The sequence below is a fragment of the Nycticebus coucang genome, chromosome 10 (assembly GCF_027406575.1).
Source record: "Nycticebus coucang isolate mNycCou1 chromosome 10, mNycCou1.pri, whole genome shotgun sequence".
Lineage (NCBI taxonomy): Eukaryota > Metazoa > Chordata > Mammalia > Primates > Lorisidae > Nycticebus > Nycticebus coucang.
In genome coordinates this window covers 45,664,088-45,691,403 of record NC_069789.1, presented here as the reverse complement: position 1 = coordinate 45,691,403, position 27,316 = coordinate 45,664,088, and the positions used below count along the sequence as shown (strand labels likewise).

The window sequence follows — 27,316 nt, the reverse complement described above, 5'->3', positions numbered from 1 at the left end:
AAGCTTTGTCAGAGTAATAACCTGCAAATATCTTCTCCCATTCTGAGGGCTGTCTGCTTGCTTTACCCACTGTGTTCTTGTCTGTGCAGAAGCTTTTTAGTTTGATCAGGTCCCAGCAGTGTGTTTTTGAAGCTGCTTCAATTGCCCGGGGGATCCTCCTCATAAAATACTCGCCCAGACCGATTTCTTCAAGGGTTTTCCCTGCACTCTCTTCTAGTATTTTTATAGTCTCATATCTTAAGTTTAAATCTTTAATCCAGTGAGAGTGTATCTTAGTTAATGGTGAAAGGTGTGGGTCCAGTTTCAGTCTTCTACAGGTTGCCAGCCAGTTCACCCAGCACCATTTGTTAAATAGGGAATCTTTTCCCCACTGAACGTTTTTAATTGGCTTGTCAAAGATCAGATAACGGTAAGTAGCTGGATTCATCTCTTGGTTCTCTATTCTGTTCCAGACATCTACTTCTCTATTTTTGTGCCAGTACCATGCTGTTTTGATCACTATCAATTTATAGTATAGTCTGAGTTCTGGTAGCGTGATTCCTCCTGCTTTGTTTTTATTTCTGAGTAATGTCTTGGCTATTCGAGGGTTCTTTTGATTCCATATAAAACTAAGTATTATTTTTTCAATATCTTTAAAGTATGACAGTGGGGCTTTAATAGGGATTGCACTAAAATTGTATATTGCTTTGGGTAGTATGGACATTTTAACAATGTTGATTCTTCCCAGCCATGAGCATGGTATGTTTTTCCATTTGTTAACATTTTTAGCTATTTCTTTTCTTAGAGTTTCATAGTTCTCTTCATAGAGATCTTTCACGTCTTTTGTTAGAGAAACTCCCAAATATTTCATCTTCTTTGGCACTACTGTGAACAGAATAGAGTCCTTAACTGTTTTTTCAGCTTGACTATTGTTGTTAGATATAAAGTCTACCGATTTATCAATGTTGATTTTGTAACCTGAGATGCTGCTGTATTCCTTGATCACTTCTAAACGTTTTGTAGTACAATTCCTGGTGTTTCCCAGATATACAATCATATCATCTGTGAAGAGTGAAAGTTTGATCTCTTCTGACCCTATATGGATACTTTTGATTGCCTTTTCTTCCCTAATTGCAATGGCTAAAACTTCCATCGCAATGTTAAAGAGCAGGGGAGACAATGGGCAGCCTTGTCTAGTTCCTGATCTGAGTGGAAATGATTTCAATTTAACTCCATTCAATATGATATTGACTGTGGGTCTGATGTAGATGGACTCTAACAGTTTAAGAAATGTCCCATCTATACCAATTTTCTTAAGTGTTCTGATCATGAAGGGATGCTGGATATTATCAAAAGCTTTTTCTGCATCAATTGAGAGAATCATATGGTCTTTGTTTTTTAATTTGTTTATGTGCTGAATTATACTTATGTATTTACATATATTAAACCAGCCTTGAGATCCTAGGATAAAACCGTCTTAATATATAATTTGTTTGATATGTTGCGTTGTTCTGTTTGTTAGGATCTTGTTGAATATTTTTGCATCTATATTCATTAGTGATATTGGGCTATAATTTTCTTTTCTTGTTAGGTCTTTTCCTGGTTTGGGGATCAGGGTGATCCCTGCTTCATAGAACATGTTGGTTCGTCTTCCTTCTTTTTCTACCTTTTGGAACAGGTTGAGTAATATAGGTACTGGTTCCTCTTTAAAGGTATGGTAGAATTCTGACGTGACACCATCTGATACCAGGCTTTTCTTTTTAGGGAGGTTTTGTATGGTTGATGCTATTTCAGAATTTGATATTAGCATGTTCAACATTTCCACTTGATTCTGGCTAAGTCTTGGAAGGTGACGTGTTTCCAAGTATTGGTCAATTTCCTTCAGATCTTATTTCTGAGAATAAAGTTTCTTGCAATATTCATTAAGGATTTTTTGAATTTCTGAGGAGTCTGTTGTTATTTCATCTTTGTCATTTCTGATTGATGAAATTAGAGATTTTACTCTTTTTTTTCTGGTTAGGTTAGCCAAAGGTTTATCTATTTTATTGACCTTTTCAAAAAACCAACTTTTTGATTTATTTATCTGTTGTATAATTCTTTTGTTTTCCATTTCATTTAATTCTGCTCTAATTTTGGTTATTTCTTTTCTTCTACTGGGTTTAGAGTTGGAATGTTCTTCCTTTTCCAGTTGCTTTTATGTCCCATTAAGTTAACTTCCTCTCTTTCCATTCTCTTGAGGAAGGCTTGCAGTGCTATAAATTTCCCTCTTAGGACTGCCTTTGCGGTGTCCCAGAGGTTCTGATAGTTCGTGTCTTTATTATTGTTTTGTTCCAAAAAGTTGGCGATTTCCTTCTTAATCTCATCTCTGACCTAGCTATCATTCAGCATAAGGTTATTTAACTTCCATGTTTTTGTATGAGTGTGCAGATTCTTGTTGTTGCTGAGTTCAACTTTTATTCCATTGTGGTCTGAGAGGATGCAAGGAATAATTTCTATGCCTTTAAATTTACTGAGGTTAGACTTGTGACCTAAAATGTGATCGATTTTGGAGTACGTTCCATGGGCTGAGGAGAAGTATGTATATTCAGTTTTGTTGGGATGAAATGTTCTGTAGATGTCTGCTAAATCCAAATGTTGGATGGTTAGGTTTAAATCCAAAATTTCTTTGCTCAGCTTCTTATTGGAGGATCTATCCAGCACTGCCAAAGGAGTATTGAAATCTCCGACTATTATGGAGCTGGAGGAAATCAAGTTGCTCATGTCTGTTAGAGTTTCTCTTATAAATTGAGGCGTATTGTGGTTGGGTGCATAAATATTCATAATTGAAATCTCATCATATTGAGTATAACCCTTAACAAATATGTAGTGACCATTTTTATCTTTCTTTACTTTTGTTGGTTTAAACCCTATTATGTCAGCAAATAGAATTGCAACACCTGCTTTTTTCTGATTACCATTTGCCTGAAATATGGACAAGCATCCTTTCGCCCTGAGTCAATATTTATCTTTTAAGGTAAGATGAGACTCTTGTATGCAGCAAATATCTGGTCTGAGTTTTTGTATGCATATCAGCTAACCTGTGCCTCTTTAGAGGACAGTTTAAGCCATTCACATTAATGGAGAATATTGATAGGTCTGGTAAAATTTTGTGTATCGACTTTTTCAAAAGTCCAGTGGACAATTTTAATCCTTTCGCCACTGTGGAAGTTGGAGTTTGATCAAAAGTTTCTGAGTGAGTTTATTTTTGTGGTAGATGATTGGGGTGCTCATTATGGAGGATAGGTCTGAGAATATCCTGGAGAACTGGTTTGGTTATGGCAAATTTCTTCAACATATGAATGTCATTAAACTATTTAATTTCTCCATCATAAATGAAACTCAATTTAGCTGGATACAGGATCCGGGGTTGAAAGTTATTTTGCTTTAGGAGATTAAAAATCAATGACCACTCTCTTCTAGCTTGAAAGGTTTCAGCACAGAGATCTGCACTCATTCTAATATTCTTCCCTTTGTAGGTAATAGATTTCTTGCATCTAGCTGTTTTCAGAATTTTCTCCTTCATATTTACAATAGTAAGAGGATGATGGGAAGATGGTGGACTGAAGCCAGCTTTCCACAGAGGCTCCCGTCCTGAAGGAGAGTTCAGGGACGAAAATTTAGCAAGTAACCTGATGGATTCCAGCAACACCAAGCGAGAAAGTTGAAGAACGCACATCAACCCCGCTGAGGAGAGCTGCGACCACAAGGAAGCAAACAAAAGGTACAAAACCCATCACCAAGCGGATGGGAGTGCCCCCTCCCCCACCTGATCGGCTTAAGGGCCCCACAAACAAAAGGGCAGAAATCAAAGGCCATCCCACTACACTTCACGGGAGAGACCTACTACAAACTGGACCTACCTCCCCTACTAGGACGCCTAGGCGTTATCCTGCCAGGCATAAAACTGTATAAATCTGTAAAGATCCTTTGCCGGCAACTCTGAGCACCCAGCACTTCCCTCCACTCTCTCTGAGGTCTGAAAGCCTGTCCCCCAGGAGTTCGGATTCTTGGGTGACTCCTAAAGGGGAGAGGACAGTCCCTGAGCTGCGGCTGGTCAGCGCTGATTCTGGGGCACGGGAAAGAGGTCAGGACAGTCAGCGGAGGGAGACCCTCACCAGGGTGGCGCTTCCCCAAGGCGAGGTGCAGCAGTCCTCCTTGGGCAACAATACGACCAGGCATATAGCTGAGTCAAACTCGCTACCAGCTCCTCTGAGTGCCTGGTGCTCCCCCCGCCCTCAGTCTGTGGTCCGGAGACCTGAACGCCTGCTGTGTGGCTGGGCAGGGAACTGGGGATAGCCGAGTCTGTTCGCTGCCCAGCGGATCTGGGCTCCAGCTGCTCCCTCCCACCCCGCCCCCACTCTGAAGCCTGAAGGCTTGAGCTGTGGTGGTAAACCAGGCGAGAGACTGGAAGAGGCTGAATTTGCTTGCTGCCAACTGGGCTCTGGCTCCAGGGTCCCGGCGCTCACCCCGCCCTCGCTATGTGGTCCGGAGACCTGAACGCCTGCGCAGTTCTGGGCTCCAGCCGCTCCATCCACCCCGCCCCCACTCTGAAGCCTGAAGGGTTGAGCTGCGGCAGTACAACTGGGTGAGAGACCAGGAGAAATGGAATCTGCTCACTGTCGACCGGGCTCCCTACGGCTCGGAGCCCCTGCTGGCTCTGAGCTCCAGGCACTCCCCAGCCCTCACTCTGTGGTCTGGAGACCTGAACGCCTGCCGTGTGGCTGGGCAGGGAACTGGGGGTAGCCGAGTCTGTTCGCTGCCTGGTGGTTCTGGGCTCCAGCTGCTCCCTCCACTCTGCCCCCACTCTGAAGCCTGAAGGCTTGAGCTGCAGCGGTACAACTGGGCGAGAGTCTGGGAGGAACTAAATTTGCTCGCTGCCAACTGGGCTCCCTGTGGCTCGGAGCCCCTGCTGGCTCTGGGCTCCTGGAGCTCTCACCGCCCTCGCTCTGTGCTCTGGAGACCTGAGTCTCTGCCATGTGGCCTGGCAGGGAACTGGGTGGAGCTGAGTCTGTTTGCTGCTCAGCGGTCCTGGGCTCCAGCCACTCCCCCACCACCCCCCTCACTCTGAAGCCTGGAGGCTTGGACTGCGGCAGTGCAGTGGAGCCAAAGATTGGGAGAAAAGGAGTGAGCTTGCTGCTGGTGGCTCTGAGTTCCCAGCACCCCACCCCACCCACACTCTGGGATCTGGAGGCCTGTCCCCCTGGGAGTCCAGATTCTTGAGGGATTTGTCAGGGCGTGGACAGTGCCCGAACTGCGGCTTTTCGGTCCTGACTCTGGGACACAGGAGTGAGGCTGGGGGAGACCCACATCAGAGCGGTAGTTCCCTGAGGCGGCTGAAGTCATACCCCCTGCCTCCCTGGGCAACCAGAGGAGGCGACCCCTGAGTATAGGATTTGCCTGAGGTGACTCACAGATCCCGGAAACATCCAGGGTAGGGCCGACTCAGAGAACTGAGACTTCAACCCAGAGTAAGTGCTTCACTGAGGTCAAACAGAAGCCAGCTGACAAGAAGTCAGAACCACTCAGCCCCACCACATCATACAGGGCCCCAGTCTCTCAGGTTACAACACTGAACAGACCCTCAATAAAACCCTAGGGGAAAAATCAAAGGGAGTAAAACAACCATGGGGCAGAATCAGCGGAAAAACTCCGGTAACATGAATAACCAGAATAGATCAAACCCCCCAAGGAAAGAAATGGCGGATGTAATTGAAGATCCCATTCATGAACAACTGGCAGACATGTCAGAAATCAAATTCAGAATTTGGATTGCATACAAGATCGATAAAATGGAATTACAAATCCGAGGAGAAATTCAAAAGTTGTCTCAAGAATTTAACGAATTTAAAGACAAAACCACCAAAGACTTAGACACACTGAAACAAGAATTTGCAGCCCTTAAAATGTGAAAAATACAGTACCCTCAGCAACAGAATGGACCAAGCAGAAGAAAGGATTTCTGACATCGAAGATAAAGCCTTCGAACGCTCCCAAACTCTCAAAGAGAAAGAGAAATGGAGAGCAAAAATGGATCTTTCTCTTAGAGAGCTCTGGGATAATTCGAGGAAGGCAAACATACGAATAATAGGAGTTCCAGAAAACGATGAAGTGGCATTGAGGGGCACAGAGGCCCTTCTGCATGAAATTATGAAAGAGAATTTTCCAGACATACCTAGAGATTCTGAAATTCAGATAGCAGACAGTTTCAGAACTCCAGCATGATTCAAACCCAATAAGTCATCCCCCAGACATATCATAATTAGCTTCACTAAAGTCAACATGAAGGAGAAAATTCTCAAGGTTATCAGGCGAAAGAAAGCCATTACCTACAAAGGTAAGAACATTAGAATGACAGATCTCTCTACTGAAACTTTTCAAGCCAGAAGAGGGTGGTCATCGACTTTTAATCTCCTAAAGCAAAATAACTTTCAACCGTGGATCTTGTACCGAGCTAAACTGAGTTTCATCTATGATGGAGAAATTAAATACTTTAACGACATTCATATGTTGAAGAAATTTGCCACAGCCAAACCAGCTCTTCAGGATATTCTCAGACCTATCCTCCATAATGACCAACCCAATCCTCTACTACAAACGTAAACTCACTCAGAAACTCCTGATCAAACTCCAACCTCTACAATGGCGAAAAGATTAAATTCATCCACCGGACTTTTGAAAAACTCGATACCCAAAATTTCACCAAATTTATCAATAATCTCCATTAATGTGAATGGCTTAAACTGTCCTCTAAAGAGACATAGGTTAGCTGACTGGATACAAAAACTCAGACCAGATAACTGTTGCTTACAAGAGTCACATCTTAACTTAAAAGACAAATACAGACTCAGGGTCATACAATGGTCATCCATATTTCAGGCAAATGGTAACCAGAAAAAAGCAGGTGTTGCAATTTTATTTGCAGACTCAATAGGCTTTAAACCAACAAAAGTAAGGAAGGACAAGAATGGTCACTTCATATTTGTTAAGGGTATTGAGTATTGAGTAATACTCAGTAATACTCAATAAGGTTAAGAGTATTTGTAATACTCAATATGATGAGATTTCAATTATTAATATCTATGCACCCAATCAGAATGCACCTCAATTCATAAGAGAAACTCTAACAGACATGAGCAACTTGATTTCTTCCAGCTCAATAATAGTCGGAGATTTTAACACTCCTTGGGCAGTGAGGGATCTATCCTCCAACAAAAAGCTGAGTAAAGAAATTTTAGATTTAAATCTTACCATCCAGCATTTAGATCTAGCAGACATCTACAGAACATTTCACCCTAACAAAACTGAATACACATACTTCTCATCAGCCCACGGAACTTACTCCAAAATTGATCACATCTTAGGTCACAAATCTAACCGCAGTAAATTTAAAGGAATAGAAGTTATTCCACGCATCTTCTCGGACCATCATGGAACAAAACTTGAGCTGAGTAACAACAGGAATCTACATACTCATACAAAGACATGGAAGTTAAATAACCTCATGCTGAATGATAGCTGGGTCAGAGATGAGATCAAGAAGGAAATTGCCAAATTTTTGGAACTAAACGACAATGAAGACACGAACTATCAGAAACTCTGGGACATCGCAAAGGCAATGCTAAGAGGGAAATTTATAGCGCTGCAAGCCTTCCTCAGGAGAACGGAAAGAGAGGAAGTTAGCAACTTAATGGGACATCTCAAGCAACTGGAAAAGGAAAAGGAAGAACACTCCGACCCCAAACCCAGTAGAAGAAAAGAAATAACCAAAATCAGAGCAGAACTAAATGAAATTGAAAACAAAAGAACAATACAACAGATCAATAAATCAAAAAGCTGGTTTTTTGAAAAGGTCAATAAAATAGATAAACCATTGGCCAAACTAATCAGGAAAAAGAGAGTAAAATCTCTAATCTCATCAATCACAAATGACAGAAACGAAATAACAACAGACTCCTCAGAAATCAAAAAAATCCTTAATGAATATTACAAGAAACTTTATTCTCAGAAATATGAAAATCTGAAGGAAATTGACCAATACTTGGAAGCACGTCACCTTCCAAGACTTAACCAGAATCAAGTGGAAATGTTGAACAGGCCCATATCAAGTTCGGAAATAGAATCAACCATATAAAACCTCCATAAAAAGAAAAGCCCAGGACCAGATGGTTTCACATCTGAATTCTACCAAACCTTTAAAGGGGAATTAGTACCTATACTACTTAACCTGTTCCAAAAGGTAGAAAAAGAAGGAAGACTACCCAACACGTTCTATGAAGCAAACATCACCCTGATCCCCAAACCAGGAAAAGACCCAACAAAAAAAGAAAATTATAGACCAATATCACTAATGAATATAGACGCAAAAATATTCAACAAGATCCTAACAAACAGAATCCAGCAACATATCAAACAAATCATACATCATGATCAAGTTGGCTTTATCCCAGGGTCTCAAGGATGGTTCAATATATGTAAATCTATAAATGTAATTCAGCACATAAACAAAGTAAAAAACAAAGACCATATGATCCTCTCAATCGATGCAGAAAAATCTTTTGATAACATCCAACATCCCTTCATGATCAGAACACTTAAGAAAATTGGTATAGAAGGGACATTTCTTAAACTGATAGAGGCCATATACAGCAGACCCACAGCCAATATCATATTGAACAGAGTTAAATTGGAATCATTTCCACTTAGATCTGGAACCAGACAAGGCTGCCTATTGTCTCCATTGCTTTTTAACATTGTAATGGAAGTTTTAGCCACCTCAATTAGGGAAGAAAAGGCGATCACGGGCATCCACATAGGGTCAGAAGAGATCAAACTTTCACTCTTCGCAGATGATACGATTGTATATCTGGAAAACACCAGGGACTCTACTACAAAACTCTTAGAAGTGATCAAGAAATACAGCAACGTCTCAGGTTACAAAATCAACATTCATAAATAAGTAGCCTTATATATACCAACAATAGTCAAGTTGAAAAAACAATTAAGAACTCTATCCCATTCACAGTAATGCCAAAGAAGATGAAATATTTGGGAGTTTATCTAACAAAGAATGTGAAAGATCTATATAAAGAGAACTATGAAACTCTAAGAAAAGAGATAGCCAAGAATTTTAATAAATGGAAAAACATACCATGCTCATGGCTGGGAAGAATCAACATTGTTAAAATGTCCATACTACCCAAAGCAATATATACCTTCAATGCAATCCCTATTAAAGTTCCACTGTCATACTTTAAAGATCTTGAAAAAACAATACTTCGTTTTATATGGAATCAGAAAAAACCTCGAATAGTCAAGACATTACTCAGAAATAAAAACAAAGCAGGAGGAATTACTCTACCAGACCTCAGACTATACTACAAATCGATAGTGATCAAAACAGCATGGTATTGGCACAAAAACAGAGAAGTAGATGTCTGGAACAGAATAGAGAACCAAGAGATGAACCCAGCTACTTACCGTTATTTAATCTTTGACAAGCCAATTAAAAACATCCAGTGGGGAAAAGATTCCCTATTTAACAAATGGTGCTGGGTGAACTGGCTGGCAACCTGTAGAAGACTGAAACTGGATCCACACCTTTCACCACTAACCAAGATAGACTCTTACTGGATTAAAGACCTAAACTTAAGACATGAAACTATAAAAATACTAGAAGAGAGTGCAGGAAAAACCCTTGAAGAAATTGGGTTGGGTGATTTTTTTATGAGAAGGACCCCCCGGGCGATTGAAGCAGCTTCAAAAATACACTTTTGGGACTTGATCAAACTAAAAAGTTTCTGCACAGCCAAGAACACAGTAAGTAAAGCAAGCAAACAGCCCACAGAATGGGAGAAGATATTTGCTGGTTATGTCTCTGACAAAGGTTTAATTACCAGAATCCACAGAGAACTCAAACGCATTAGCAAGAAAAGAACAAGGGATACCATCACAGGCTGGGCAAGAGAATTGAAAAGAAACTTCTCTGAAGAAGACAGGCGAGTGGCCTTCAGACATATGAAAAAATACTCATCATCTTTAATCATCAGAGAAATGCAAATCAAAACTACTTTGAGATATCATCTAACTCCAGTGAGACTAGCCTATATCACAAAATCTCAAGACCAGAGATGTTGGTGTGGATGTGGAGAAAAGGGAACACTTTTGCACTGCTGGTGGGAATGCAAACTAATACATTCCTTTTGGAAAGATATATGGAGAGCACTTAGAGATCTAAAAATAGATCTGCCATTCAATCCTGTAATTCCTCTGCTGGGCATATACCCAGAAGACCAAGAACCACACCATAACAAAGATATTTGTACCAGAATCTTCATTGCAGCCCTATTCATAATTGCTAAGTCATGGAAGAAACCCAAGTGCCCAACGATCCACGAATGGATTAACAAATTGTGGTATATGTACACCTTGGAATACTATGCAGCCTTGAAGAAAGATGGAGACCTCACCTCCTTCATGTTTACATGGATGGAGCTGGAACATATTCTTCTCAGTAAAGTGTCTCAAGAATGGAAGAAGAAATATCCAATGTATTCACCCCTACTATGAAACTAACTTAGGACCTTCACATGAAGCTATAACCAAGTTTCAACCTAAGAACAGGGGGAAGGGGGAAAGCGTGGGGAGGGAGGGGTGAGGTGGGTAGAGGGAGGGGGATTGAAAGGACCACACATGTGGTGCATCTTACAAATGTACATGTGAGCCTTGGCAAATGTGGAATGTAAATATCTTGACAAAGTAACTAGGATAATGCCAGGAGGGCTATGTCAACTAATGAGATGAAAATGTGTCAAATATTCTATGAAACAAGTGCATGGTGCCCCATGATCATATTGATGTACACAGCTATGATTTAATAAAAATAAATAAATAAATAAATAAAACATATTGACACTAGTGAAGTTAATTATGATATGCCTGGGGGATGTCTTATTTGGATTGAGTAGTTCTGAAACTGTCTGCTATCTGGATTTTAGAATCTCTTGACATATCTGGAAATTTTTCTTTCATAATTTTATGGAGAAGGGTCTCTGTGCCTTGCGAGGTCCCTTCATCACTTTGAGGGATTCCAATGAGGCAGATATTAGCCTTCTTTGAATTATCCCAGAGCTCTCTGAGAGAATGATCCATTTTTGTTCTCCATTTCTCTTCTTCTTTGAGAGTCTGGGACCATTCAAACGCCTTGTCTTCAATGTCAGAAATCCTTTCTTCTGCCTGCTCCACTCTGCTACTGAGGGATTCTACTGTGTTTTTCAGAACTTTGAGGGCTGCAAATTCTTGCTTCAGTGCATCAAAATCTTTGGTGGTTTAGTCTTTAAATTCATTAAATTCTTGAGACAATTTTTGAATTTCTGCTCGAATTTCTAATTATATCTTTTGAATTGCTCTTCGCATTTCTAATTCCAAATTTTCCTCCATTCTGTTAATCTTGTTTGCAATCCAAATTCTGAATTAGATTTCTGACATCTTGGCCAGCTGTTTATGAATGGGATCTTCAGTTACATCTGCCATATGTTTCCTTGGGGGGGGGTTGATCTATTCTAGTTACTCATGTTACCAGAGTTTTTCCGCTGATTGCACCCCATGATTACTTTACACTGTTTGATTTTTCCCCCAGAGACTTGTCGAGGACCCGTGCAGTGCTACGGCCTAAGCTGTGGTTGACCTATTTGATGTGGTGGGATAATTGGTTGTGTCTTGTTTTCAGCTGGCCTCTGTTTGCCCCTAGTGAAACAGTTACTCTGGGTTGAAGTATCAGCTGTGGAGAAATACCAGCAATTAAGTCGCCCCCCCCCCCACAGGCAACAATTGGAAAAGGAAAATCAAACCTTCCTACAACCACACATCCAGGGCACCACTTGAATAGTCCTCAGGCGATTAGCTCTGTTCAAAAGGTCCAAATCAATTGTCTTAGTCAGCACCTGTCTCAGGTGGGAGAGTTTAAAAGGTCTCTGGCAACTGGAACACAGGGGTCTGGTGATATCTCAAATATGACTTGCTCCGGTGCTGCATGAAGTCTGGAGGACCCACCCAGAAAATAGATTAGTCTCAGAAAGTTGATGCCTCCTTTCCCACCTTGCAGATCTGTCACACCCAGTCACTGCTAACCCCATAGGGCTGTGACCCAGTCAGTTGTCTCTTTTGAGCAGATACTCCAGAGGTTTGCACCTGCCTAAATCACAAGGAAGTCTGTATCTGCTTACCCAAGCTGCTGCTCTCTGTCTGTATCCAGCAGGGGACAGTGAGGCCTATCAACCTCAGGCACTTGATGGAGGCTGGGGGGTGTTCACTTAGTTCCAGCCCTGCCCTTGATTGATGTTACTGGCAGAACAGAACAACCCTGTGGGAGTTTTTTTCTGTCCCTGCTAAATTCCTCTGCAGAAGAGGGGCTGATTTGAGTTCCCAGAACCTGTGCCTCAGGCCCTGCCTTTACTCCTGCAGGTTTGTATTCGCAGCACGGTTAGCTGTCAGCTCTAGCCTCCTGTCCTCCTTTGTCTATAGGCTGATGATCCTCTGAGGGCCAGGTGCGTCTTAGGCTCAGTAAAGCGGTCCTCTGTATCAGCCCCAACCTGGGAGTTTCCAGGCTCTGCGCATGCATTTTCTAGTCCCTGCGTTCCACCCAGGCCAGTACTGCCTCAGGCAAACCCTTTGCTCATGGGGCCTGTGTTTCAGTCCCAGATCTGTTCTGTGGTGGTTGCCATCTGAGAAGATGCTTGGCCTCCTCTGGTTGCCCAGGGAGACGGGGGAGTGGCTTCGGCATATCCCGGTGTGGGCCTTGTTATTGCTAAAGATGACTGCTGCTCTGCACCTCGGGGCCACTCCAGCGTGATTCCCTCTCAGCCAACCGTCGTCTCCTCACTCTCATGCTGCAGAATCAGCACTGTCCATCTGCAGTTCCTGTCCACACCTCTTGAGAAATCACTCAAGAATCTGGACTCCTGGGGGACAGGACTCCAGACCTCAGAGTGAGAGTGGAGGGGAGTGCTGGGAGCTCAGAATTTCAGGTTGTAACACCAAGCTCATTGAGACCAAACGAGCAAATAAACAGATACAAAGGCTACCAGACACATGAGCCCATAGATGCACAGACAGACGGAGACACATAGACATACAGACAACACCCATGAGAACAACAACAAAAAACAACTACAATAAAAATAGTGATAATCATGAAATAATTGAAAAAAAAGAAAAAAGTGGTGTTTATAAAAAAGTTAAAAAAGAAGAAAGGAAAAATTAAAATGGAAAAAAATCGAAATAAAAATATATTTATAAAAAAATAAAAAATTAACAATAGCTCCTCCAAGAAAATGGTGAAGAAACAACAGAACAAAAAAAAAAGAGAGAGAGAGAAAATTAAAAAAAAGGCATCAACCACAAAAATATTATCTTGTATATATATAGAAATATACATCTGTATGTATGATGTAGGGATCAACTTTCATAGGAATATATTTATAATGCAATATACTTTCTGGACACCTGGTGGTGCTGTGATGGGTTTCCAGGTTTATACTGTTACCACGGTAACTACCCTACCTGGCCAATTGCCATTTTGGAGTTTCTGTAAAAGTTTGTCACCTAACTATTGTGCAACCTCAGCTGCTCTGTTCCAGAGGCACTCCAATCCGACCTCCCAACTCAGTGCAGGAGTCCACGCTTTACAAATCTTTCCACTCTGCTCCTACATTCTCCTGAAAACTGGCAACTGCAATCGGCTGTGGGGGAGGGTGTTGGCTGCTGCCAGCTCGCGGGGCTGCTGAAGGGTCCTGCGGCTCCGCCGCTGGAGTGCTCAAGGACCTTATTTTCAGTTTTGTGGTTCACAGTCTCCCTTTTGACTCGGGACTTTTGAGTCCAGCCACCACCAGTTTGCCTGCAGCCTGAACTGCCAGCCCCCTCCAACATTCCCCACCAGGAATGCTCCAGTCTATATAATCACTCCTGTTGTTCTGGGGGAAGGCATCCGCCATTTCAGATAGTTCAAAATGTCTGTTTCCCAGGCGGGATCCCTTCCCATCAATTTTCCATCAGGTTGCCCAGCTCCCTGCGGTTTTGAGTGGCTCTCCTTTCGGGTGCCACCCTTGGCTCAGGAATAAATTTTTGTCAATTGGGTTTTGCCAGTATTTGCAAGCTGCTGTCCTCCGTAAGGGAGGGACCTGCTGGCCAGCATGGCCAAGCAGGGAAACATCTCTACAACAGAGTGGTAGTTTTAAATTACCCCTCATATACAGCAATCCGCCAATTTGCTGAGCATCTCTAGCTGTCAGTTCACACCAATAATCCACGCGCGGGAAAGGTCCAGACCCCTCTTCCTCTCACCTGATGACTTGGGAGAAGTGGGCTACACGTCCTTCCCGTCCGCCATCATGCTCCGCCCGCCCCCCCCATAAGACAGCTTTTATCATTTTATTTTTATTTTTTGTCCCTCCCCTTGCAAGACAACTTTTAGAGACATTTGGTAACTTGGCCAACATTTCTACCTGTAGGTAGAAAATGGCAGAGCTCTGTTTTGGTACTGAAGCATTCAGATTTTACACTACATAGAACATTATATGTAACAGGTGCTACATACCTATTTTTCTCCATTAAAAAGTCATGTAATGAAACATAACAGAAAATATAAATACAAATTTATAAATAGTAATTATATTGTAATGATAAATTTAAAAGCAAAAAGCAGTAACCATCACTCAGGTTAAAAAATAGAATATTGCCAGCACCCCAGAAATCTCCCATATGTCCATAATTTCAGCTCTCTCTTTCCCTCACTTATAAATATGTGAACTTTTTCCTTCATTCCCCACTATACTAATAAGGAACTATTAGTGGAATCAGTGGAATGTGGAATTTTTTAAGAACCACATCCTGGCCAGGCATGGTGGCTCAGATCTGTAATTCCAGCACCTGGGAGGCTGAGGTGGGTGGATTGCCTGAGCTCATAAGTTCAAGACCAGCCTGAGCCAGAGTGAGACCTTGTCTCTCTTAAAATAATAATAATAATAATAAAAGAACCACATCCTTGCTTTTCTATCTACAAATGCACCCCCAAATTAAGTAATTTTTGCCTGATTTTCTACTTTATATTAATGGAATTATGTTGCAGATTTTTTATTTTGCACCTTCCTTTGTGCAGCATAATATTCTTGAGTTAAGTTCTTGTTGAGGATAGTCATACTTCATTCATTTTCATTTCTGTGTAGTATATGCTCAGGGCAAAATTCATTCGTTTATCTTATTGGTGATAGATATTTAGATTGTTTGCATATTTTGGCTATTACATAAATGCAAGTATAAGCAGTTTTGTACATGTGTCCTGAGACACATATACACAAGTTCTTTGGAAGGTATCCCGGAGTGGAATTGCTGGTATGGTTTTACTAGACAGTGTTCAGCTGTCTTTTAGTGTATCAATTTCCAGCAGTGAATGTGGGTCCATGTGGGTACTCATGGTTCTATAGCCTCAAAAAGATCTTCCATTGTTATACTTTTTAGTTGTTGCCAGTATTACATGTATCAAATGATATTGTTTTGATGTTATTTTTTATCTCTTCCATCATTAAAGAGGTTGACCATATTTTCTTATGTTTATCAGCCCTTCAAGTTTTATCCTTTTTTCTGCCTTTTCAGCTCTCTCCCCCAGTTTGTTACTGACTTACAGAAACGTTTATGTGTTCTGGATACAGCCTTGTAATAGTTAATTGTGTTACGGATTCCGTCTTCTACTCATTACTTATAATAATAAAAGAACAACAGTTCTTTTATTATAAACTTATAGCAATTTATAGCACATTTTGATATAAATAAATGTTAATTTTAGTAATCCTTTGATCATTACGAATTGCCCTTTTTATATCTAATAATACTGTTTAAAGTCTCCCTTGACTGAGATTAAAATAATTACACTAACTTTTCTTTGTTTTTTCATTCTTTTCCTGTCAAGCATTTTCCATGCTTTTGTTTTAGAAGCAAAAGATTAACAGCTAGCTCAGGGCCCTCCTCTCACCTAGGGGACTCTTGAGGATGTACCTATTAGCTAAACACCCCTTACAACACTAACTCTCGGAGAATAGCAGATCCAAGATAAATGGGAATCCAGCTGAGGACTGTCTACAGGACCAAGCCCCCGACCACACTGCCAACATCATTTATGGTTATAACATTTATGGTTAATGCTCACCTGGCATTGATGAGATGCCACTATCCTGAAAAATGGACACTAGTTCCTTACTCAGTAGTCTCAAATGGTATAAAAGAAGTGGCATAATTCAGTGGCATTTTATTAAGCTTCTAGGAAAAATGAGAAAGCTGTATAAACCAACATGGAAAAATGTCTATTCCATGTGAAAAAGAAAAAGATAAATATAAGCTGCAGAACAGTAAAAACTGTATGGCCAATTATTTTGAAGTGTCAACTTAATGCATATACATGTAAATGTTTATTCATTCAGCCTATCAATGGGCTCTGGAGTGCTGTTTAGGATGGTACTTTAGATACTGGGTGAAGAAGTGTGTAAGCCTCCAAAACAAAATCAGAAAACAGAGTCAAAAGCTTCCAAGATCTTCCTTCCATCCTGACCTTTCTGTCATGACCACATACCTTTAAAACCCATCAGGGAGGTAACATTCTCTAAGCTTTTATTTCTTCACCAATAAAATGGGGATATGCTTTGTCCTGGTAGCCTGATCGAGTTGATCTGAGAATACGGATGAGCATATATAAATGTGCCTTAGGAGTTAAGTGTTTGGCACGTAAAAGGAACTAACTTAGAGCTGTCCCTTGCCTCAAAAGTGAATTAAAACCTTAGTTGCTAAGGGAAACTTGTCTTAGATTGAGAGTGTCCAACTTCATTTCTTTTCTGCTGTGTATTAAAAGAATAAGGATTGTCTTGGGCCACAACAACAAAAGCTAATGAGCAAAAGGAAAGGTCTGTGCATACTTTTCACTATATCCAGCATCACAGACAAACAAAACAGTCCTCAAAAAACCCTCAGATGGCCCATGGGCCACACGTTGGACACTGCCCTCTCCTCCTATTCTGACCTATGTCCTGTACTACATGTCTCTTCTAAAAACTAATCTCTGAAACAAATTCAAACAGGTCTGTACGCCTCCCTGGCACACCATCTGTAATTACCTAACCGTTTCTTATATTTGTTTTCTCTTGTCCTAAGATTTCTTCACTACTCCAATAAAGTCCAGAGAGTCCAGAGAAACAGGATTTACTAAATAATCTAAAACATGTTTCAGAAAAAAACCTTCCTGATTTAATAGATTTGGTTTTGGAAGTGGTCTGGTGTGTCAGTAACTCTGTCTGGAGAACCGACCACACGCCGGGCCTGGTGCTGTACACTGGAGATGCAGAGGTTATCTAACCCATCCCCGAAACGTTGAATCTAACTGAGAAGACAAACTTTAGGTGCATTATGTGTGTGTTAAGTGTATTCAAAAGTCAGATGGCATGGAAGGGAACATAGGGCTGGGGATGGGGAATGGAGAGGTGGATGCTAAGCTAGTTTGGGTGGGTTAGAGAATAAGGCCTATTGGAGAAACTGATGTTTAAGGTAAAGTTGGCACTCAGAGCTACTTCATCAACAGGAAAAGCACCATAAGCCATATTTGACTAATCATAGCAAAGAGATTTCATAATCAAATGGGAAGATTTCAATGAGATACCAATAAGTTGATAACTCTTTAAAAAATGACATATCATGGATCAGAAGTCCTCAAACTTTTTAAACAGGGGACCAGTTCACCGTCCCTCAGTCCATTGGAGGGCCAGACTATAGTTTAAAAAAAATATATGAACAAATTCCTGTGCACACTGCACATATCTTATTTTGAAGTAAAAGTAAACAAAATGGTAACAAATACAATCACACCACCACATGTGGCCCACGGGCCGTAGTTTGAGGATCCCTGCAAGCCGCCTCTAGGACCTTTGAACTTCAGTCTCCTCATTTGCTTCTAAGAAGTCCATTGCATCAGAACAATGTTTAAAGAGATGGAATTTTTATTGGCTTAAATATTTTTGCCACTCTTACAATGAAGAAAATTATTTTAAATTTATCTTCACATCTCATCTCTCAAAAAAAGATCTGTGCATTAAATATGGATTGAGCGAGATTTAGGGATCAGTTAGGGTTTAGCAGGAAACTGAGGGTATCTCAAATGGGCAACTGAAGAGAATGAAGTGGAAGAACTGTTTACAGAGATGGAGTGGAGTAGGGTTGAGGAAAAGCGTGATCATAAAGTAGCCTCAGCTAGTAACAGCTAGGACTTCTAGGAAACCACATTACCCAGTTGTCCAGGAGCCAGTAAACATTGTTGCATTTGTAGGGGAAAGGGTGAGCAAAGATCCAGGAAGCTGGGGGAAGAGGAATTATAGGAAGGGCCGCTGGACAGGAACCCTGGCCTTGAGTACAGACACGAAGCCCTGGAATGCACAGCCAGGAAGAAAGGGGACGAAGGGAAATAAACTCTGACACATGCCTCTCACCCGCTCATCTCTGGCTGCCACTGCCCAGGGACACCCCAGAAGGAAGCCAGAGAGAGAGGAGGCCCGTGGATGCTGTGAGTGAGGGGTGGCCTTGCAGTGCAAAGGTGGCAACAGAGAGAGGGTGTCTAGAAAGGCCAAAGAGAAACATCCAACACACAAAAATGACTGCCATTCGTTTTATCTTGTTGTTCTGGATTGCATTTTTTCATGCTTTTCCATGCTTATTCTCATGTGCTAATAACCAGTAAGGTACCTACAGCAATATAAAACCATACCATACAGTGTGGTATAAGGAATCAGGTTCTGACCTGCTCCAGTTTAATTGAATCCAGTTCCCACACATTCATTCTTCAATGGATCATCCACAGAACGGAAACGTAATTAATTCCTATTGGCTATCCAACATAAGCAGTTTCAAATTTATCACCTTTCTCTTTCCATAATGATAGTATTCTTAAAGTGTTTAATTTTCACAGGGGAGGTGGATCATAATTGTCCATAAAGCACATCCACCGGGGTCTGTGTCTTTGGGCCTCTTCATCACGTTCTGTCAGGCTATATTTCCTGAGGTGCTCAATAGGCTGTCACGCATAACCAAGGAATTCAATACAAGTACAATACGGTGTAAATCTAATACAAGGTATCTCTGTTTACACTGAAGAATTCTGTTTACTGTAAGAATTAAACAACAATGCTTTAATGTGTCATAAAAATAACATGGGTAGTGAATATGGATGCTCCCAACATGTTTGTCTTTTCCAGCACAGCAAGGCAGCATGTATCATCCGAGGGCTCCCCCCAGGTCCTGATGATGATTGAATGTGGCAGAGAGCTCCCTATGTGAATACTTGATCCTTCAATTAAAAAAGAAAATAGAGAAGAGCTTTCACATTGTGGGATAATGCCTTCTTACAGTTAAGCTTTCCTAAAAATGGAATCAACGGAATCTAAAAAAGATTGTGCTTGGGAAATTCTACCTGACAAACTGCTGGAGGTGTTTCATAAAAGTTACCCAAGGTTCATTTGAAACTGTCAAGCAGTTTTCCTAAGTGATTCACGGAATTCTCTAATCCTCCCCACCTATTAAAACCACCATTCCAGGAAAGAAAGGAGAATCGCATTTTGACTATTTAAAAATAGTTATTTCAAATAAAAAGTGAAAAAGAAGAAAAAAACAGTTATTTCTTTAAAACCAGGAAAAAATTAGAATATAGATTTCACGAATGTTGAGGATTGACACTGAGAACCAGACGTTGAACAAGTAAATTTCTTTTTCTTTTTTTACATGACTAGATAGAATCCTATATTATGGGCATTTCTACAAAAAATAAAGGCATAATAGTACCTTGAATTTTCCCCTGATATCTTATTTTGTATTATGTTCCTATTTAACTATCTGTCTTTATTTTGAGTAATTAAATTGCTTTATACTTGTAAGTCTGAGTTTCCACATCTGTGAGATAACAATAGTTATTTTATGGGTAGGTCTGAGAATTAAAGTGCCTGGCAAATAATTAAAAATTATTGCTATTTTATTATTACCATTATTATCAATGTGAGCAAGATATCAAATACTTCTTTCTATGCCCGGAGAGTGTAGTTAATCAGCATTTACACATACACCTTCATGTACATACATTACAAACATTTTTCTTTATAGCAGCCCTCAATATTAAGGATAATATGTATACAGTAGGTATAAAACATCTACAGTTAATTGGTTTGTCCACCACCCATTCCTGAACTAATATCTATGCTCAAAATACTGAAGTACGAAGTATTATGTATAAGTCTTAGAAAAAAAATTCAGCCTCCTAAAATTTTCTATTCTTATTGACATAATTGCCACTGTTTTGATATATATCCATGTATAAATTTTCACAAATCCAGGCTAGTACAAAAGACTGGATTAAGAAAATATTTCAGTAGGCTCCTCAAGGGCCCTTCATTTCTTAAGAAGCTGTCAGGCTACTTTCTACCATGTTCACGTTGACACTAACAAATCCTGATCGCAGTAACAGTATATCCTTTTTTACTGAGGCAAGTGCCCTCTCCCCTTAGAATGTCTGCAGATTACCAAACTGATGAAATCTCAAGCTGAAAGAGCAGGTCTCTCTGTACTTGAAGCCTTCAGTCAGCCCAGAGGGAGACTCCTCTCCACTGCCTTTGAAATCAACCCACCTATATTATCTAACTATAAAATGTGCTATCAGGGTGCATCTGTGTACACTGTGTGATTGCCATGCATGTGCTCTTCACATCAACACCATTACCATTTTATTATTGTCCCTACCATCGGTAAACATTCATTCATACAACACCTGTGTAACATCCATCTCCTCTGTGACCGGCACCTGGTGAAGGGCTGGGATTAGAACAGTGGACAAGGTACATATGATTCCTGCCCTCATGCAGCTCACGGTCTAACAAAAAAAGTATTTTGAATAGATTCACTTAGGTAAAGATAGAGGATAGAGGCATGAAATTACAACTATAAACAAAAATTCCATAGTCTATATTTAGTTAGTATTTTTAAAAACATATTCTAATGAGTTTAAAATGTCACTATGAATGTTATGCTAGAAACGCGTGATAAATTTGGCATAGTCAGACAACAATGCTGTTTTGGCAAGGTAGACTTCAAGTGAGAGGAGAAGACGTATTTCAGGATTCTAAGGCCTCAGCTGTACTCCACAAACACAGGTCACAAATTTATTAGACAGCAATCCTTTGTGCTACTTTTTTTGGTGACGAATGGCACAACAAAGGGAGAGCCAAGGTCCTAACATCATATAGGATTCTTACCTACCTTGGACCTAAAAGTAGCATCTTTTAGAGGTTGTAAAATCCCACTTGAAATTGCAGCCTATAAAAGAAGATCTTTGCCAGAGGGAATGTGGGTGCAAAGGAGTCTGATTAGAAAAACAGAGTTGGAGTGTCGCACCGACATTTTTGCAGGTATGGGAAGCAAGGGGCTAGAATTAAGCAGGACACATCTGGAGGCGAGCAATGCCTTAGGTGTGAATCAAGTGATAATGACTCAGCGCTTAATGACTGTACTTGGCAGACTAAGGCAATTAATATAAGGGAGCATTGTTTGTAATAGCGAAATCACAGAAACTTACACGTCCAACAATAAAAGATGTGTGATATAAACTGAAGTTTCATCCAGGGGCATTGTATCCTGCATTTCCAAACAACCAGGTCAAGCTACACGACTGCCAAGAAAAGATGTTTGCATCCTATTGTGAAGTGAGAGAAGTCTGTAACACAATAGTATGACCTCACCTCTGTCTAACAAATGTATATTTTATGCATGTCTTTATGTGATTATTAATCAACAAAATTTTATATGATTTAAGCTAACATAGACATTGACTTTTTTTCTGGTTTAATAGTTTATAGCATTTTATTACATCTTTCCTATATCACATATTTTTTATTATGATGAAAAATACATAACATAAAATTTATCACCTTAACCATTTTTATATGTTACAGTAGAGTTGTGTTTTTACCTGCACATTGCTATGCAACAGATCTTTAGAACTTTCTCATCTTGGGAAATTGAAACTCTCTACCCATTGTAGAGGAATCTCCCCTTCCTCCTTCCACGCAGACCCCAGTAACTATAAATCCACTATCTGCTTCTATGTGTGCGACTACTGCAGATAACTCACCTAAGTGCAATAATCCAGTATTCTTTCATGGGTCGTTTATTTCATTTATTACAATGCCCTCGGGTTCCATACACATTGTAGGGTATGACAGGACTTGCTTCTTTTTAAGGCTGAATAATATTCCATTGTATGTACACACCACCTTTTGTTTATGTGTCCATCATTCCATAAACACTTGGGTTGCTTCCACCTGTTGGCTATTGTGAATAACGCCGTGATAGCCATGAGTGTACAAATACATCTTCAAGATCCTGTTTTCCATTCTTTTGGATTTAGCGCAAGAGGTGGGATTGTTTGATCATATGACAATTCTATTTTTAATTTTTGGAGAAGCCTCCATACTGTTTTTTCCATAGCAGCTCCATTTAATATTGCCACCAACCTTGCATAGGGATGCTGATTTCTCCATATCATCATCAGGACTTGATATTTTCTGGGGTTTTTTTGATAGTGGCAATCAACAAATTTTTAATTAAGTATTATGTGTTGGGCACTGTGGTTAAAGCTGTTGGGATAGCACTAAACAAAAAAAGCCAAAAAAAAAAAAAAACAAGTAGCAAGCATTCTAACACAGATGTTGTGGAGTGGGATAAGGTGGGGAGGGAAAGAAGAGAACTGAAACCACAAAGGCAGAGGTCACTGACTCAGCACCTGGGTCAGGACTATCAGCAGACATAATGAGTACCAGCTGATTAAATCAGAATCACTGATGACAGCAGTGAGTGCATGTCCCATGCCATGACGGCTGAAGTCACCCAGTTTCTTGATAGACAAGAACTAGAAATTTATATCAGATACTTCTTTACATCTTTCTATTTTGTCAAATATAGGCATCCCTGAAAGCATACATAATACTCAATGTAGAAAGTTGGTTTTATTTTTCTCAACAAATCAGGCTTTTTTTCATGTTTCTAAGTTCCTAGTGAAAAAATTGATTTAGTTATATAACTGAGAAAGCCAAGATTTTAGAGCCTGGATGTGTAAGACCAGGCAATCGATGTCTGTTACAGACTATTCAAAGACTATTCAAGGCTAAAGGCATGGCCATCTCTGGACCTGTTACTGAAGATGCAGAGGGATGTCACACCCACAATCCATATGTTTCCTCAAGGAGCTGCTTCTCTGCACTTGGCTCCTTCTGCACTTCCCCTGTCTTATATTTGTTTACATATACATTACTCCAAGGGACTCAGATCCTTGAGATCAAGGCTTAGGGGAGTTCATCTTGGTATTTCTGTATAAGAATTATGGCACTTAGTGGGTCATCAAATAATATATTTTGAATGACTAAACTCAGATTGTTTTACAGAGCATGAGTATCAAGGTAAGCAGTATCAGTAGGCTTTATCAAAGGAGTAGAGTGGAGGGCTTGTATGATGAGAGGAGTTGGGGTGAGTGAGGGCTGAGGTCAAAAGCACTGCCCAGGTTCCTGGCTGGCATAATCGGGTACTAATAGAGCCGGAATGCAGGAGAAAGAGCAGGTAGAGAGGCAGAGAACACGAGGAGAAATCAACTTGGATATGTTGAGTCTATGATGTCCTGGATATCCACATGGAATCTCCAGAAGGGGAACTGAGGAGAAAGGTCTCAGTTGTATAGTCTATTATAATTCATCAACACTTTGATGATGACCAAGGCAGTGGAAGATTCTGGTTATTCAGAAGACCTCTAGTGGAGGCCTTGAATCTACTACTCCGGTGCCTTCACAATCAGAGCAATTTGAGAAATAGCACTTGAACTCATTTGAAAGGGTTCCTTTAGTAGCACAAAGATGAAGTCTGTCTCCACAAGTTGTATTACTCATCTGTAGCTTATGTATCATCTGTCGCAAAACTTAGAAAGCAATCACAGCTGCTATGGTAATATGGCCTGGTTCTACCAAATTTGAACTGGGCATAATCTGGAAAAGGAAATTAAGAATTTTTGAACCAAATACAAAATCCAAACTTCCAATAGAAAAATATGGTCCCTGACCCTACAAAACTAGAAAAATATATTTTAGGAAAAAACACATTTTTTTAAATTTTTTTACTTTATTTTTTTCAAGTTTTATTTTTTTAATTATTTTTTTAAATGAAATGAGCTCTCATTTATTTCCATGTTTTCTACAGTAAACAATTCCTGAAAATCACTCACATTATACACTCAGATGCACTATTAGTTTTTAAAAATTTTGAACAAAAATAGTTTAGAAACTAGACTGTCAATACTCCTATTATCTCTCTTGGTGTCATTAAAGAGCCAAGACTTTAAAGTATATATGCCCTGATCAAAGGCAATTTCCATAATAAACAATTCAATGAACTAAATATTATTGGCTACTAACAAAACACATAACATTGTGCTAGGCTCCGTGCAATGACTCGTGGTTCTTATGATCTGGTTGGAGTGTTGGACACGTATCTAAATAACTTTAAATACAGGTTGATGGAAGTGAGTGCCAGTAAGAAGGCAGAGAAGACACAGGCCCCATTGTCAAGAGGAGAGAAATAGCTTAATTTAGAGGAATGCAGTTGAGTAGAAGGAGAAATGGAATGATTTCATGGAATAAGAGGCCTAGTGAAGCCTGAAAGAATAAGTTGCATTTCTACAGGAAAATGGTAGGGATTATTAATACCAATTTTATAATCATGGTTATGGGATGTATTAAGTTTCCCAAAGTAATAGAATCACTATATTCCAGAGACAATTTTTGAGTCTGGGCTTATTCGACTCCACACCCATGTCTTTCAAGCCTGCATGAAGCCATAAATATTTCAGGTTGGCTACAAAGGAAGATGTGTCACAAAATGATGTAAATTCAGGTTGAGTCACCAATGCGCAGTGCCTGAACACCAGACTAAAGAATTGTTCTTTTTCCTTGGGCATTTGGGAGAAGTGTGGGGCCTTTAAAATAGTTAAAGAGACAATTGGTTTTCTAACAATCAGATTATCCCTCCCTAAATAATTAACCAGCGAAATTAAACAGTAAAAATTGGGGGAAGACCCGGGCAATTGAAGCAGCTTCAAAAATACACTACTGGGACCTGATCAAACTAAAAAGCTTTTGCACAGCCAAGAACACAGTAAGTAAATCAAGCAAACAGCCCTCAGAATGGGAGAAGATCTTTGCAGGTTATGTCTCCAACAAAGGTTGAATAACCAGAATCCACAGAGAACTCAAACGTATAAGCAAGAAAAGAACAAGTGATCCCATCGCAGGCTGGGCAAGGGATTTGAAGAGAAACTTCTCTGAAGAAGACAGGCGTGTGGCCTACAGACATATGAAAAAATGCTCATCATCTTTAATCATCAGAGAAATGCAAATCAAAACTACTTTGAGATATCATCTAACTCCAGTAAGACTAGCCTATATCACAAAATCCCAAGACCAGAGATGTTGGGAGCACTTCTACACTGCTGGTGGGAATGCAAATTAATACATTCCTTTTGGAAAGATGTATGGAGAACACTTAGAGATCTAAAAATAGATCTGCCATTCAATCCTATAATTCCTCTACTAGGCATATACCCAGAAGACCAAAAATCACATCACAACAAAGGTATTTGTACCAGAATGTTTATTGCAGCCCTATTCATAATTGCTAAGTCATGGAAAAAGCCCAAGTTCCCATGGATCCACGAATGGATTAATAAATTGTGGTATATGTACACCATGGAATATTATGCAGCCTTAAAGAAAGATGGAGACTTTACCTCTTTCATGTTTATATGGATGGAGCTGGAACATATTCTTCTTAGTAAAGTATCCCAAGAATGGAAAAAAAAGTATCCAATTTACTTAGCCCTACTATGAAACTAATTTATGGCTTTCACATGAAAGCTATAACCCAGTTACAACCTAAGAATAGGGGGAAGGGGGAAAGGGAGGGAATGGGGAAAGGGAGGGGAGGGAGGGGTGAAGTGGGCAGAGGGAGGGGGATTGGTGGGATTACAGCTGCGGTGCATCCTACAAGGGTATATGTGAAACTTAGTAAATGTGTATGTATATTATATGTGAAAATGTGTATGTATAGTATATGTGAAACATGTAAATGTCTTAGCACAATAACTAAGAAAAAGCCAGGAAGGCTATGTTAACCAGAGTGATGAAAATGTGTCAAACAGTCTATGAAACTAGTGTATGGTGCCCCATGATCACATTAATGTACACAGCTATGATTTAATAAAAAAAAATAAAATAAAAATAAAAGAAATAAACTAGCAGAAAAAAAAATTGGGGGAAGAGAAGAAGAAAGAATGAAAACTGCTTTCTAAACGTCTAACCCTTGTACTATCAAAAATTTCTGAACATTTTGCTATGATGTTATGGAAGGTTTAGCAAAAATCTTCAAAATCCCCAATTTTATTTTTTTTTGTTCAATAATATATTTTAAAACTGTTTGCAGATGCATAAAACATAAAAAGCAAAGATCCCTTAAATGTGTAAACTTAGTATTTCCCTGAAAAATTGAAGATACTGACTGTAATTTTAGTTCCAGTTACAACTACCAATTGGGTTGAAGGGAAGTGTTCAACTATGCAAACATGTAACAGCATATGACAACAGTTCAATTGTTATAAATCATTAACATTTTCATTGTCACCTATACACTAGATTTCTTTGTGGAGGTGGAATTGTGACAAGATTGTTGACGGCTTAATATAGTATCAAACAGGTGCCCATTTATTTTTTTATTAGGAAATTTACAATAATACAGGAATACCTTCAATAGCAGAGATAAGCACTCTAATTATCAGAGTTCTCTCCATTACCTCAAATATATCTAGCGCATTTGCCAAAAGTTTAATTAAAATGAGATGGCTAGAATAATTAATATCATAGTAAACATAAGACCAACTAATACAACTGCAACTTGTTTTCTTTGTTCTTTTTAACTATGCTTTAGAAAAGGCCATTTCAATTTTCAGTAATGAGTTACTTAAAATAGTCTCTAGGATATTAAAAGTCTTCCCGATATTTACTCAAAAAGAATGAAATTTGATGTTAAGTAAGCTTCTATCAGCATGAAACAATGTACGAGGGTGTGTGAATCTCAAGGTCCTTCCAATAAATGTAAAATGCAATTTCCACCAAATTATTACAAATTCTTAACACTGAGG

At 39.8% G+C, this 27,316-nt stretch overlaps 1 protein-coding gene across 1 annotated transcript in view; it reads right to left on the bottom strand.

The window, feature by feature from the left end:
* USH2A (usherin) overlaps window positions 1-27,316 on the bottom strand; it is an 868,259-nt gene that overhangs the window by 363,012 nt on the left and 477,931 nt on the right. The gene's annotated exons all lie outside the window — the stretch shown is intronic.